Below are 13513 nucleotides of genomic sequence, written 5' to 3'. Positions count from 1 at the left end.
CTTGAGGCCACCTGCCAACCCTAGGAATAAGAACCTCTGGGCAACCAAGGGCTTGAACCCAGAATAAAAAATTGAGGCCAAGAATGGAAAAGCCACTCCACACAAGAAGAAACCTAAGTGGACAATAAATGTAGGAAAAGAGTTGAAATATAAGTAGTTGGTGAAATGCATTTGTAGATACACTGGGATACTGTGACAGACCCCTTCCACTGGCTTTGGTGCGGGGAAATTCCTCCAAGAGAATATAAACTTATTGCCTAGTTTGGAGAAATTTGCATATGCATTTTGACCCTCTTAGATAATTAGTTCCAAGCCTAGATTACCATAGATATTCTCTAGAGCAGTGGACTCAAGTTTGGTGTGCTTTACAATCGAAGGGAGAAGTTGTTAAAGCACAGGTGGCCAGGCCCCACTCCCAGAGTTTCTGATTCTGGAGGGTGGAGGTGGAGCCCAAAAGTGTGCCTTTCTAGCAAGTTCCCAGGCAGTGCTGATGCTGCCTTTGGGGACCAGACTTTAAGAACTACTGCCCTAGAGAAATGTGTGCCTTAGCAAGGGGGCAAGAATGATGTTAGCAGCATATTTGTTTATAGCTCCAGTCTGGAAATACCCAATATTCATCAATAGTAAAATCAATAACTAAATGGTGGTATAGTGGAATATTACAGAGAAAAAAATGGACAAACAACAGGTACACAGAAGAACTTTTCTGAATCTTAAAAACATAATGTTAAACAAAGTAAATCAGACATAAAATAATCTATATAATCAAAAGGGAATATGCTAATTTGTGCGTGAAGATGTCCCAGTCACGACCAGTCTGTGGGCAGGGCCAGGGGTGGGGACTTCCGCCCCCAGGGCTAACATCACGCTGCCTGCCTGAGTCCAGTTCAGCACCGGTATGACGCTGTGGGGAGGGTGGTGCTGGGCTTGACGGGGGACCTGAGGCAGCGCCTCCCGCCCCAGTTCCAACCCGGAGGACCTCAGGCCATGCCCCCCACCCAGGCTCCGGGCCAGGAGGCCTCAGACTGTGTCTCCCTGCCTGGCAGGGCTTGACAGGGGACCTGAGGCTGTGCCCCCTGCCTGGAGGGGCTTGATGGGGGTGGGGCCAGCCAGGTCTAGGTCTCATCCAATGAGGGTGGGGCCGGCCGGGTCTGGGTCTCCTGCATTTTCGAAGCACAGGAGGGTGGTGGGTGGGGACTTGCCTCTAGGCCCCAGACTCTGACAGGAGGGAGATTTTATATACATTTTACTAATATTCTTTCATCTCTGATACTTCTATTATAGAGAAAGGGCAAATAGCAATATTAAAATATTTCTTCTCATTAATTCCTTTTTAATGTGCATGAATTTCATATACTGGGCCACTAGTCCTACATAATAAAAGCCTAATATGCAAATTGACCAAATGGCGGAACGACCAATCACTATAATGCGCACTGACCACCAGGGGACAGATGCTCAATGCAGGAGCTACCCCCTGGTGGTCAGTGTGCTTCCATAGGGGGAGTGTCACTCAGCCAGAAGCTGGGCTCATGGCTGGCTAGCGCAGCAATGATGGTGGGAGCCTCTCGCACCTCTGGGGCAGCGCTAAGGAACAATGAGCTAAGCTGTAAGGAGCAGAGAGCAAGTGGCAGTAAGGAGCAAGGGGTCCCAGACTGTGTGAGGGTGCAGGCCGGGCTGGGGGACCCCCTTCTCCCCAGTGCATAAATTTTGTGCACCAGGCGTCTAGTATATAATATTTGATTCTGTTTATACAAAGTAAAAAACTAGACTGTATTTTTTGGAGATGCCTAAGTGCTAAAACTATGTAAAAGGTAAGTAAGGAAAGTGTGCACAATTATGTGCCAAAACTATAGAGAAAGAAAGTGAGGTTAGTGGCTCCCTCTAGAAGAGACAAAGAGCATTGTGATAGGGCAGGGTGTGCAAGATGGTGGGGCTTCTGGAATGTTGGCAATTTCTAGTGTTTGATTTAAGTGGTGACTAAATGGTAGTTTGCTTTATATTTCATTAAACTGTACACTTTCCTTACTTACCTTTTACATAGTTTTAGCACTTAGGCATCTCCAAAAAATACAGTTTAGTTTTTTACTTTGTATAAACAGAATCAAATATTATATACTAGACGCCTGGTGCACAAAATTTATGCACTGGGGAGAAGGGGGTCCCCCAGCCCTGCCTGCACCCTCACACAGTCCGGGACCCCTTGCTCCTTACTGCCACTTGCTTTTATACAGTTTTACTTATAATAAAGAGGAAAGAATGAACAATATTACATTTTTTAATTCATGAACCCAGCTGAAAATTTTCTAGCACCTAGTGACATCACAGCCATCATGATGTCATAGTGCAATGCATTACTCACATGTTTGTGGTGATGCTGTGTAAATAAAACTACTGTGCTGCCAGTGGTATAGAAGTATAGCACAGAGATACTTCCCTGGCAGAGAAGATACCATGATCACAAAGGTGGTTTTCCCAGAGCAAGGCTTACCCATTGCATGTGGGATGTGCTGATCCCTGGGTTTCCCCAGATGTGGGAAACTCGACTGCATAATATGTGGTAGTGGGAGACCATGTTTGCACTCTCCCCTCATCCCCCACCCCCCAAAAAAAGTATAGCACAGACAATACTTAATAATAAACAACTCTGGCCCTAACCGGTTTGGCTTGGTGGATAGAGCGTCGGCCTGCGGACTCAAGGGTCCCAGGTTCGATTCCAGTCAAGGGCATGTACCTTGGTTGCGGGCACATACCCAGTAGGGAGTGTGCAGGAGGCAGCTGATCGATGTTTCTCTCTCGTCGATGTTTCTAACTCTCTATCCCTCTCTCTTCCTCTCTGTAAAAAATCAATAAAATATATTTTAAAAATAATAATAAACAACTCTATCAGTGGTTTATGTATTTTCTATACTATACTTTTTACTGTTATTTTATTTTAATATATTTTTTGTTGGTTTCAGAGAGGAAGGGAGAGGGAGAGATAAAAACATCAATGATGAGAGAGACTCATTGATTGGCTGCTTCCTGCACGCCCCCTACTGGGGATCGAGCCCACAACCTAGGCATGTGCCCTGGACTGGTACCAAACCCGGGACCCTTCAGTCCGCAGGCCAGCGCTCTATTCACTGAGTCAAACTGGCTAGGGCCTTTTTACGGTTATTTTAGAGTGTACTCTTTTTACTTATAAATGAAAGTTTTCTGTAAAACAGCAGCAGCCTCACACCTCTTGTGTTCCTTGTAGCTCTTGATTGCAACATTTCCTCTTGTGCTTGATTTTGCTTTGTGTTGTTTTGTACAGTAACATGCTGTGTGAGGTTATAGCCTAGGAGCCATAGGAAACCATAGAGCCTACATGTGCTAGGTTTGTGTAAGTGCTCTACGATGTTCGCACAACAAAGTCGCCTAAGGACACATTTCCCAGAATGTCTCCCTGTCACTAAGCAGCACATGACTGTATTAGGGTTCCTTCATCTGCACTTACAGATAGATGGAACCCTGGCTTCACAGTCAGATCCTCCGTGTGCCACTCATTCACTGGAATATCGTGCAGGTGGACCGACAGCAGCCCATTTTCCACCTCTGAACCTTTCTTCCACTGGAGAGAGAAGAAAATGTGTTCTGTCCACCATGGACTATCAGACACGATGCTAGCAGCTCTCAAGCATTGAAATATGAAAATAGAAGACATGACTTGGGCTATCAGCGAATTCATAATATAGAGACACTTACAAACAACCAATTGGATAGTGAATGGACATCTTCTTGCTCAAGCTAGAAGCCCCGTGCTAGGTGCCAGGAAGAAAAGTGTCCTGCCCTCAGGGAGTTACAATAAAGTGACCCAAGGATAAATCACAAATAAGGTCAGTGGACAACTTCTCAGTGAAAGAAAATAGTGATTCAAGCCGAACAGATCTAACATCAGCAAAACTGGCACCACACTTTGGAGGCATATGACTTTTATTGAATAAACTGTTCAGAACTGTAGTGCTGTTTATACTCACAGGCTGCACAATGAGTATCCATGTGGATGGTCCAGAGATGAGAGTCAACAGGCCGCTGGGGTCCTGTCGGGGTCAAGCCAACTCTGTGCCCATCCACAGGCCTGCAGCCCAATGCTTCCTAAGCTTTTCTGCTTTGCATTCTAGTGCCAATGGGAGGCTTGGCGGGGGTGGGGGGTGAGGGAGGGGAGAATGGGAAATTTGAGGTGGTGGGTTTTCTTGTTCTTTTTTTGTTTGTTTTTTATTGTTGTTGTTGTTGATGTGGTATTTTATTCTCTTTCAGGATGAGTAACGAGGTTACTTATAATACAGATCAGTGACATAAAGGAGAGGCATAATCAGTGAATCTTCTCCCCCACCCCCCATTTTTAACTTTTCTTTGCTGTCACAACTTTCCAATGCATTTTTCTGACCATTTAGTAAAGTCTTTTGAGAAACAAGCAGGTCAAAGACTTGAGGAAACATATGCCAATACCACTGAGCACACTTCCCTCCCAGACACCCACTTCCAGCCGGCCATCTGCTCTCTGTCAGCCAAGTGTTTATAGCCTTGCTTTCTCTCCTTTTCACAAGCGCTGCTTTGAGTGCCGTGGAACCCAGTATTGTTTCCCCATCTCCGAAGAAACAACAGGATAGAGTTAACTTCTAATCATTGCATCATTTCCTCCCATTTCAGATGTTCTGACAAAGTTACTCTTGATTTTTAAAAAGGTTTAGGTTATATCTGATCAATAATGTGCCACCTATTCAGCTTCACTTCCTGACTTTTCACCTGCCATTCTGAGACCCTCTCAGATGGACTCAATAATCTTAAGTCTGTAGAACACTGCATATTAGGCTATGAGCATTCAGTGTTATTTTTTAAAGCTGGCTTTTGTTCACAATTTGGGAGATAATATTATTAACCTAGAAATCAGCACTAAGGATGAGAGATGGGAATGCTCACGAGTGTAATCAGATCTATTCATGCTGGTGTACCCAGAAGGCTCTCATCTCTAAGGAGGAAATCATCCCTCTCAATTTAGGACTGACCCAGAGACCCTGAATCTGGGGGCCTTTGTAGTAAACTTTCTCAATTCACCGAGCAGAGCAGCTGGGGGACTCAGGACCCTTGACAAGGAGCTGGCTCCCTGATTAACCCTTTCCTTTGCTGAGGCCCTAAAAGGCCCAAGTCCCAGCTGGTCTTGCCATCAGATCCGCATCATTTGGCCAAAGAGAAACTAGTTAAGTACACGTTACATGTGATGATAACTCCCCACTCCCCACCCCCACTGTCCCCTAATCCTAATCCACACAGCTCCCTACCACTTAAGAACACATTTACAAGCAGCCCAAGTCTAGGTAGAACTCACAGTAAACTCAGAGACCTCTTTTCTGGTGTTTGGGGTTTTAAAGTAACAGCTCTCCCGAGAAAGACAAATCAGAACTTTCTATTTACAACAGCAAGGTGGTCCAGAAACCCGGAGCCAGGAACGCATAAGGCGATCTCAGATGGGGTCTAAGAGGGCTCCAATGTTGTAGCCGAGAGGTGGGGACACAGGGGAAGGCTGTGAGGAGAAGGTGGGGACACAGGGGAAGGCTCTGAGGAGAAGGTGGGGACACAGGGGAAGGCCGTGAGGAGAAGGTGGAGACACAGGGGAAGGCCGTGAGGAGAAGAATGTGGCGGAGAGGAGGGTCCCCGGGGTTAGCTGTCTCTGGAAATGCCCCCTGCCCTGTCCACCTTCATGGAAGACAGGTGTGCAGGACAAATTCCAGCGCATAGACACACCTCATGGGAGGGACACTGGCGTCCACGGTGTGTGTGGAGCATTCCCTGGGCCTCAAGGGCACCCACATCTGTGCTTAGAAGGTGAGGACACAGATTTCTGGAAAGGATTTGGGGTACCGCTCTCCAGCTCTGTCACCCCCTCAGACAGGAAACAGATTCTGAAGTGATGGGAACAGATGATCATGGAGGTGGCTGTGGGAACCCAAAGGGGTTACATGGGTGAATCCCAAAATGTTGGGGAAACCTGGGACCCCACAAAGAGACTGTCTGCCTCACTGTGTGCAAATTGATCTAACTTTTCTACAAAGCTATTTGCTGGTAACATACTGCATTGCAAATGTTTCAAAATGTTCCTTCCCTCCACTCCAACTCCTCATATTCTGGTAATCTGTACTAAGCAGGAATAAATATGGTGATTTATGACTTTATTTTTTAAAAAAGAAATAATCTAAATGTCCAACTACAGGGAGGATAATTCAATAAGTTATGGTAAGTCATGCCATATTGAAGGATTTAAAAATGTTACCCACACAGTTTTCAGTGACATGAGGGAAAATACCAAATATGACATTAAGTGGAGAAAGTAGCTCTCTTCTGGCAAACCAAGCATGCTTCCAGTTATGGACTTAGACAGGAATGGTGTAAGGAAATGTGGTGCAAATTTTCTAATATCCCATCACCTGTGGTTTGTAGTAAGCATAAGAGATTTTTTTTCTGTTATACTATCCTGAATTTTCTACAATTTTTATAGAAATTGCTATAATTTCTATATGTCACATTTATAATTAGAAAACAGGATATTTAAACCTGCTCTGATCATACCATCATTATCAACTTCACCAAAAGTTATAAATTACAAAAATGACTTTCTATTACTAAAGAACATGCATTATCCAATTACACACAGAGGACTTCAGCGTAGACCAGGCTTTTCTCATGCTTAGCTCAGAGATCTGAAGCGATGCAAGTCATTCCCATCTTAAGATATTCGATTTGAACTGTAGCTGAACAACCAAGAAAGCTTCACCCAAACTCGAGAGGAAAAATGCTTATGGATCCCATTATCGTTTACATCATTTAAAGCAGTGGTTCCAACCTTCCTCGTGCCGCGACCCTTTAATACAGCTCCTCATGTTGTGGTGACCCCCAACCATAAAATTATTTTCGTTGCTACTTCATAACTGTAATTTTGCTACTGTTATGAATCGTAATGTAAATATCTGATATGCAGGATGTATTTTCATTGTTACAAGTTAAACATGATTAAAGCATAGTGATTAATCACAAAAACAATATGTAATTATATATGTGTTTTCTGATGGTCTTAGGCGACCCCTGTGAAAGGGTCGTTCGACCCCCAAAGGGGTCGCGACCCACAAGTTGAGAACCGCTGACTTGAAGGAAGGGGAGGATGAGGGGGTACAAGGGGTCAGATACGTGGTGACAGAAGGAGACTAGACTTCGGGGGGTGAGCACACAATAGAGTACACAGATGTCCTATTATAAAGTGCTACCCCTGACATTTATGTGATGTCATTAACCAGTGTTACCTCAATACATTTAATCAAATATTACTTACATACCAACAGCATAAACTTCTTACTCCTTTGCTACTTAAAACCAAACCAAATTCATAAATAAATTACTACAAAGAAAACTGCTAAAGAAACCAGAAGACCTTGTTAAAATTCCAGCACTGTCACTCCTGGTTGGTGACTTTCTGAGCCTTATTAACCCTCTCAGCTTCAGTTTCTTTCTTGGTCAAATGATATTAATACTAGTATTGACGTTTTGATTTTTGTGAGGGGATTAAACATAGACTAGCTAACTGTTCGGTATAGTATAGCTCCTTGTTCTGGGGAATATCAAGCCAGAGAAAGCTGGGGGAGAAAGGCTTTCTGAGCATTTGCCTCTTCCCTCTGGACAGTGAGTCAGGCATGGCACCGAGATGCTTGGCTGGATAAAGCCCTCTCAGCATTCAAACTATTTTTCTATTTTAAATAAAATGAAATTGTGTCCTGAGGATATCTCAAGTCATCTTCCCTCGTTGGCCCAGTGTTTATCTGGTGTGGGGTGGAATCTATTGTTTTAACTTCTTTTCTTTTGTACAGAAGTCCTATAGCGATTGTATTATGTCAATATTCAAGTAATGTTTGAAAAGGAAATTGGAAGGATGAGGAAGTAATGTGAACAAATTTGCATAAAACATACTGGGAGCTTCTTAATGAAGCTGAAAACAGAATTATGTCAGAGCTGTGGACTCTGCAGAATACCACTCACTGCCTGTGGAGGCCCTGAGTTCAGACAGCCGGGCTATTTTTCACCTTCTTGCCCCAAGCACTTGCCTCCAGATAGGATGGTTAGAGTCCTGACCAGGGCCAGGAAACATATTGAACATGTTTTCTTATATGAAATCTCTTGCTTGTTTTTTTGTTTTGTTTTATTCATATTGAACAAGTAACTTTTATTAAAGGAAAAGGGAGGATGCGAGGGAAAAGAATAAAATTACACGGATAATCTCTGATAGTGCAAGCTCTGTGATTGCCATACTGGGCATATATTTGAGTACCTAACAAACATCATGAGGTCTCTGTGCGGCCTGGACGTGAACAAAAACAGGCATAACATGTGAAAATATGCTCATAGGTTATCATCCTAGGGATGACTAACTCAGAGATTTTCAAAAGCTTTCGTTTTGGAAACTTTGTTTAAACAAAACCTTACTCAGAACTACTAAATATAAAACATATCAAGGAGGAGGCACATACAGTGGCTCAAGAGTGAATGGCAGGTGCGGATTCAACCCAGGGAGGCATATCCTGAGGGCTGGTGGTGACACTCCACAGAGTGCAGCTTGAAACCACCACAGGAGACACACATCACCTGATTTTTGTTGGACAGAGTCCTTCAAATGGGATTGGACTTTGGTATTTACATGTAAATTTGGTAATACATATTTAATCAGTTTTCACATTACAATAATATATATTGACTAGAGGCCCGGCGCACGAAATTTGTGCATGGGTAGGGTCCCTAGGCCTGGCCGGCAATCAGGGCTGATCTCTGGGGTGACCGGCAGGGCAATCAGGGGGACCCCTGCTGGCACCTGCCTTGGTTGGCCTGGGGCCTGTGGGCTGGGGGCAGCTCCTGCATTGAGCGCCTGCCCATTGGTGGTCAGTGTGCATCATACCAACCAGTTGTTCCACTAGTCACTCCGCTGTTCAGTCAGTTTGCATATTAGGTTTTTATTATATAGGATAGTAAAAACGTATTCAGAAGTGACAGGCTTGATTTTTAAAATATATATATTTTATTTATTTATTTATTTATTTTATTTTTTTTACAGAGAGGGATAGAGAGTTAGAAACATCGATCAACTGCTTCCTGCACACCCCATACTGGGGATGTGCCCTCAACCAAGGTACATGTCCTTGACTGGAATCAAACCTGAGACTCCAGTCTGCAGGCCGACGCTCTATCCACTGAGCCAAACCGGTTTTGGCGACAGGTGTGATTTTAATGTTCAACTCAACTGGTCAGAAGAAAGTCTCATATCACTTTTTCAGTGCTTTAAATAAGAAACTATCTGTATTTCAGACATAATGTTGGGGCAGAAAAATAACTTGTCCCTAAGGAGAGAAGTGTTGCCAATTCAAATAGTGCACAACCAAGTGCCCAAAGCTATTATACTTTCCACATATAACAACTGCTCATTTTTAAATTATCATTATAATGTTGATTTCTAGTTTATTTCCCTTATAAAGTACATCATTTGGCAGCGTATCCAAGTACAACTTACCGTCGTTCTGTTCTTCTAATTTGCTCAGTTTTAGGAAAATAATGTAACAGTGGAGAATTGTAACCCACCCCACCATTCTTTTGACATTGTCTCTGTAAATGCTGACTCTGACTAGTATGCAGCTTGTAGATAAAGAGCGTGTTTGCATAAAAATCCTAGGAACTAACTTCAAAAGATAAAGACTCTGATCTTCATTCCAGCTCTAGGAGAATTGCTGACCTTCAACCATAAAACCAGGATGACAAAAAACCAGAATGACAAAAACCAAAATGACACACACCAGACCATCACTTGACCAGTTTTAAGGTCCTTATCGAAATGGACTATGCTGGCCTGCACACAGAGAACTCTTCAACCCCTTCCTTTTGATGTCTTTGTTTTACTTTTACTCTCCCTCCTTATAGCAACCTCTGCCTTACTGAGATGTTGAGATGGATTTGGGGACAAGAGCCCCCCATCTTCTCAGGTGGCTGACACTTGAATAAACCTCTTTCCCTTTTCACCAGAGCCTGACTCAGGAGTTTGGCTTTCATGGCAACAGGCAGCTGAACCTTGGTTTCTCTTACAATAAAGCCAAATGGAGCTCACAGGTTAAAAGGGTTTTTCCAGCATTAAAAAAAGTGTACAAATCCATGTAAACACAACAAAGAAAGAAGGAAAAGCATATGAGTTAAGGACACAAGAAAAGGGGGAAAAAAGGAAAAAGCTGGAAAATGGAAATAAGCATTATAGACTTTGGGGTTTTAAAGTGTGTTTCAAATGAATTCCTCAGTTTGATGTCTACACAAAATTGTGAGTTAAACCCAGCAGGACTTATTGTCTCCATTATCACCATCACTGAGGTGTAGAGAGATGAAATCATTTGGCCAAATGAACCACACACTTACACTCACACAACATGCTGTCAGAGTTCCAACTTGAACCCAGGTGTCTCAGCTTCTCATCTGTTCCACTAGGACAAGGATTCAAACTGCAAGGAAAGAGAGAAAAGAGTTTCTGAGCATCTTTGAAACTGTACATGAGCCTATATAGCTTTTATAATCTACAGCTGAAAGGGACATAACGGTGAGTGACATATGACAGTTTTCTTAGTTGGCCTGGCAAAATCCATAAACCAGAGGGAAGCCCGTGCTCATTTATGTACCAAGGCTGACCATGCTGCATTTGCTTTGTATGAATGACTTGTAATGTTCCCAAGGATTTGCTTTAAAGCCACAGATCAGCAACTTCTCTGTGTGTGCATTCATTGATTTGCAAACAAATATGTATTTGGATGGCACAGTGGCTCTTTACAATAGGAGGTTAACAGGTAGTAAGTCCCCCCTCCCCATGCCCACATCCAGATCCATCATGCTGAATTGTGTGAGCTGAATTGTGTGTCAATCATGCACTCTCCTGTATGTCACTCAAGAGACTAAGCCCCCACACCATCACCTAAAAGTTGTCACACGAGGGAGTCTAGCCCAAGCACCTAAAAGTTATCTTTTCATCCAATATCTGCCCAGTCTCAAATGGGTATCACAATGCTGAGGAATGGTGGGAGTACGGAGGGAGAGAAAAGTAGGGAGTTAAGGATTAGAGATGCTCAGGTGTGGACTTACACAGTTAAATGCTGACCCGTACTTGGAGCATACCAGGGACACCGAGGCAAAGGACTGTCTCCTCTCCTAGATGTCCAGGGCTGTGTGTGGTGCAGAGTCACATGCTGAGAACATAAGATCCTTTTTGATATTCACAGGTAAAAAGAGTCCCTGGGAAAGAATTTGTCTCTAAGGATGAGAGCTGGGACATGCAAGGGCTGAGTTTGGCACCAAGGTGATTGCTCAGGATTAGAAGAGAGAATAAATGCAATCATGCTATTAGCCACTGGTGCCCTCATTCATTCGAAAACTTTAATAAGTACCTTCCTGGTATCAAGCACTATGTGCAATGGTCTGAATGTTTGTATCCCCCAAATGTTTGTGGGAGGTGAGGAGGTCATAAGGTGGAGCCTTCATGATCTGATTAGTGCCCGTATAGGAGAGACTTCAGAGAGCACCCTCCCCCTTCTGCCCTGTGTGGGCGCAGGGAGAAGTCCATGAACCCAGATGAGGTTCTCACCAGACACCGTATCTGCAGGCACCTTGATCTCAGCCTTCCAGCCTCTAAAGATGTGAGAAATAAATGTTTGTTGCTTATAAGCCCCAGTTCATGGTATTTTCGTTATGAAAGATCAAATGAATTAAGACATTATGGCAGGTGTGAGAAATGCAAAGAATAATAAGATATAAACCTTCCCCCAGAGTCTTACAATCCAGATTGGATTCTAGGGAAAGGGTTCTGTGCTGGAAAAAAAGAAAAGTACATGTAGAAAAAGCTCTTTCACTAAGATTTCTATAAAGCAGCGGTTCTCAACCTGTGGGTCGTGACCCTTTCGCCTAAGACCATCCTGCATATCAGATATTTACATTACGATTCATAACAGTAGCAGCATTACAGTTATGAAGTAGCAACGAAAATAATTTTATGGTTGGGTCACAACATGAGGAACTGTATTTAAAGGGCCAGAAGGTTGAGAACCACTGCTAAAGCAACTTAAGATACTGAAAGCACAAGACGTCCTTGTTGGAGCAAGTGTGTGACAAGGATTCAGGAAGATGGAAAGGATACATGTGGATTACTCTGGAGCAGTGACCTGAACAAGAGGAAACAGGTCGAACCTTACACTTGTCAGAAGCAAAGGTCGCCCCTTCTAGGCAGCTTCAAGGAGCCGAACAGGAAGGGAAAGTATCATTAGGCCAAGGGCAGTGTGATGAGCAAGTGTGAGACCTTCCTCTTGGGACTTCTAGAGCTATTGGAGAGGCCAACCGTTCCCATTGTGATCCTGCATTGCTCTTGGATGGTGGGGTTTGAGGAAAACACTGGTGCATTGAAAACAAGTTGACTTCTTTCTATTTCTTGGAAATCTGATAGCAAACCAGAAAAAGCATGTGTAAAAAAAAAAAAAGAGTGTTTTAATCAAACAAATCATGCTAAAACAAAGTTGTCATTTAGTGATAAAGAAAACTGTCAGCATACTTGATTGAAGTAACTATAAATGGGAAGCCATTTACATTCACTTGAGGTCACTTGGAGGGCAAAGGCAAGTAGATTTCTTGGTTAGTTAAAATTAAGTTTGGTCACACAGAAAACCACAGAATAACAATTGTTTCAGCAAGGTGAGCAGCACAGGGTTGCCAAGGTGGTCTGGAGGGACACACGCTCTGAAGGTCATTCATGCATGTACTGAAAATGTCCGAGGCCACCTCATGGTCCCAAATAGCTGCTGGAGCTCCAGCCATCACATCTTCAAGGAAGGAGAAAGAAGTGCAGCAGAAGTGCAAAAAGGACTCTTCCCAGTAGTCTATGCCCTTCAAGAAAACTTCCTGGAAGTCCCACTCAACATCTTTATGCACAACTTATTGGCCACAACTTAGTCATTTGGGCACTTCAAACTGCAAGGAAGGGCAGGAACTGTAACCCGTTGAGTGCCCAGCTAAAAATAGGACCTTGGTCTTCAAGAAGAAGGGTGTGCGGGGGGTGTAAATGATGGGTATTTGGTAGTAACTGGCAGTCTTTTCTCCCTTGTCCTTTTATCTTCAGAGTTGTGCTCTCCCCCCACCCCCCGCCCTGACTTCTCAATCCCACCATACTCGTCGCACCCTGTCCACAGTGCCCCCCTGGAAGGTGCACACCAAGAAAGTCACATTCCCACAATGGAGCACAACAGACCCCAGCCACTTAGATTGGACTGAGATTTAACAGAAACCTCAAGAACATGTGCCATGTGCCAAGCACTATGCATAGTACCTTCATGTCCTTTGTTCTGGGGCCAATGGGCGACAATCTGTGACACGCACAACTCATCAGATGTTATGTTGCTCTGGAAAGGGGCTGTCTTTTTCATCTTCTTCCTTGGCACATTGGAGC

The 13513-nt window shown here is 43.7% G+C and overlaps 1 non-coding gene across 1 annotated transcript; it reads left to right on the top strand.

Moving 5' to 3' along the window:
• Window positions 1–2429: 2429 nt before the first annotated feature.
• On the top strand, window positions 2430–2592 carry LOC132224509 (U1 spliceosomal RNA). Its single transcript, XR_009450694.1, has one exon. It is a non-coding gene; the product is annotated as a U1 spliceosomal RNA (small nuclear RNA).
• Window positions 2593–13513: the final 10921 nt, after the last annotated feature.

Source organism: Myotis daubentonii, chromosome 1 (assembly GCF_963259705.1).
Source record: "Myotis daubentonii chromosome 1, mMyoDau2.1, whole genome shotgun sequence".
NCBI classification, from domain to species: domain Eukaryota; kingdom Metazoa; phylum Chordata; class Mammalia; order Chiroptera; family Vespertilionidae; genus Myotis; species Myotis daubentonii.
Note: the sequence above shows the minus strand (reverse complement) of the source record. Positions and strands in the feature narration are given on the sequence as shown.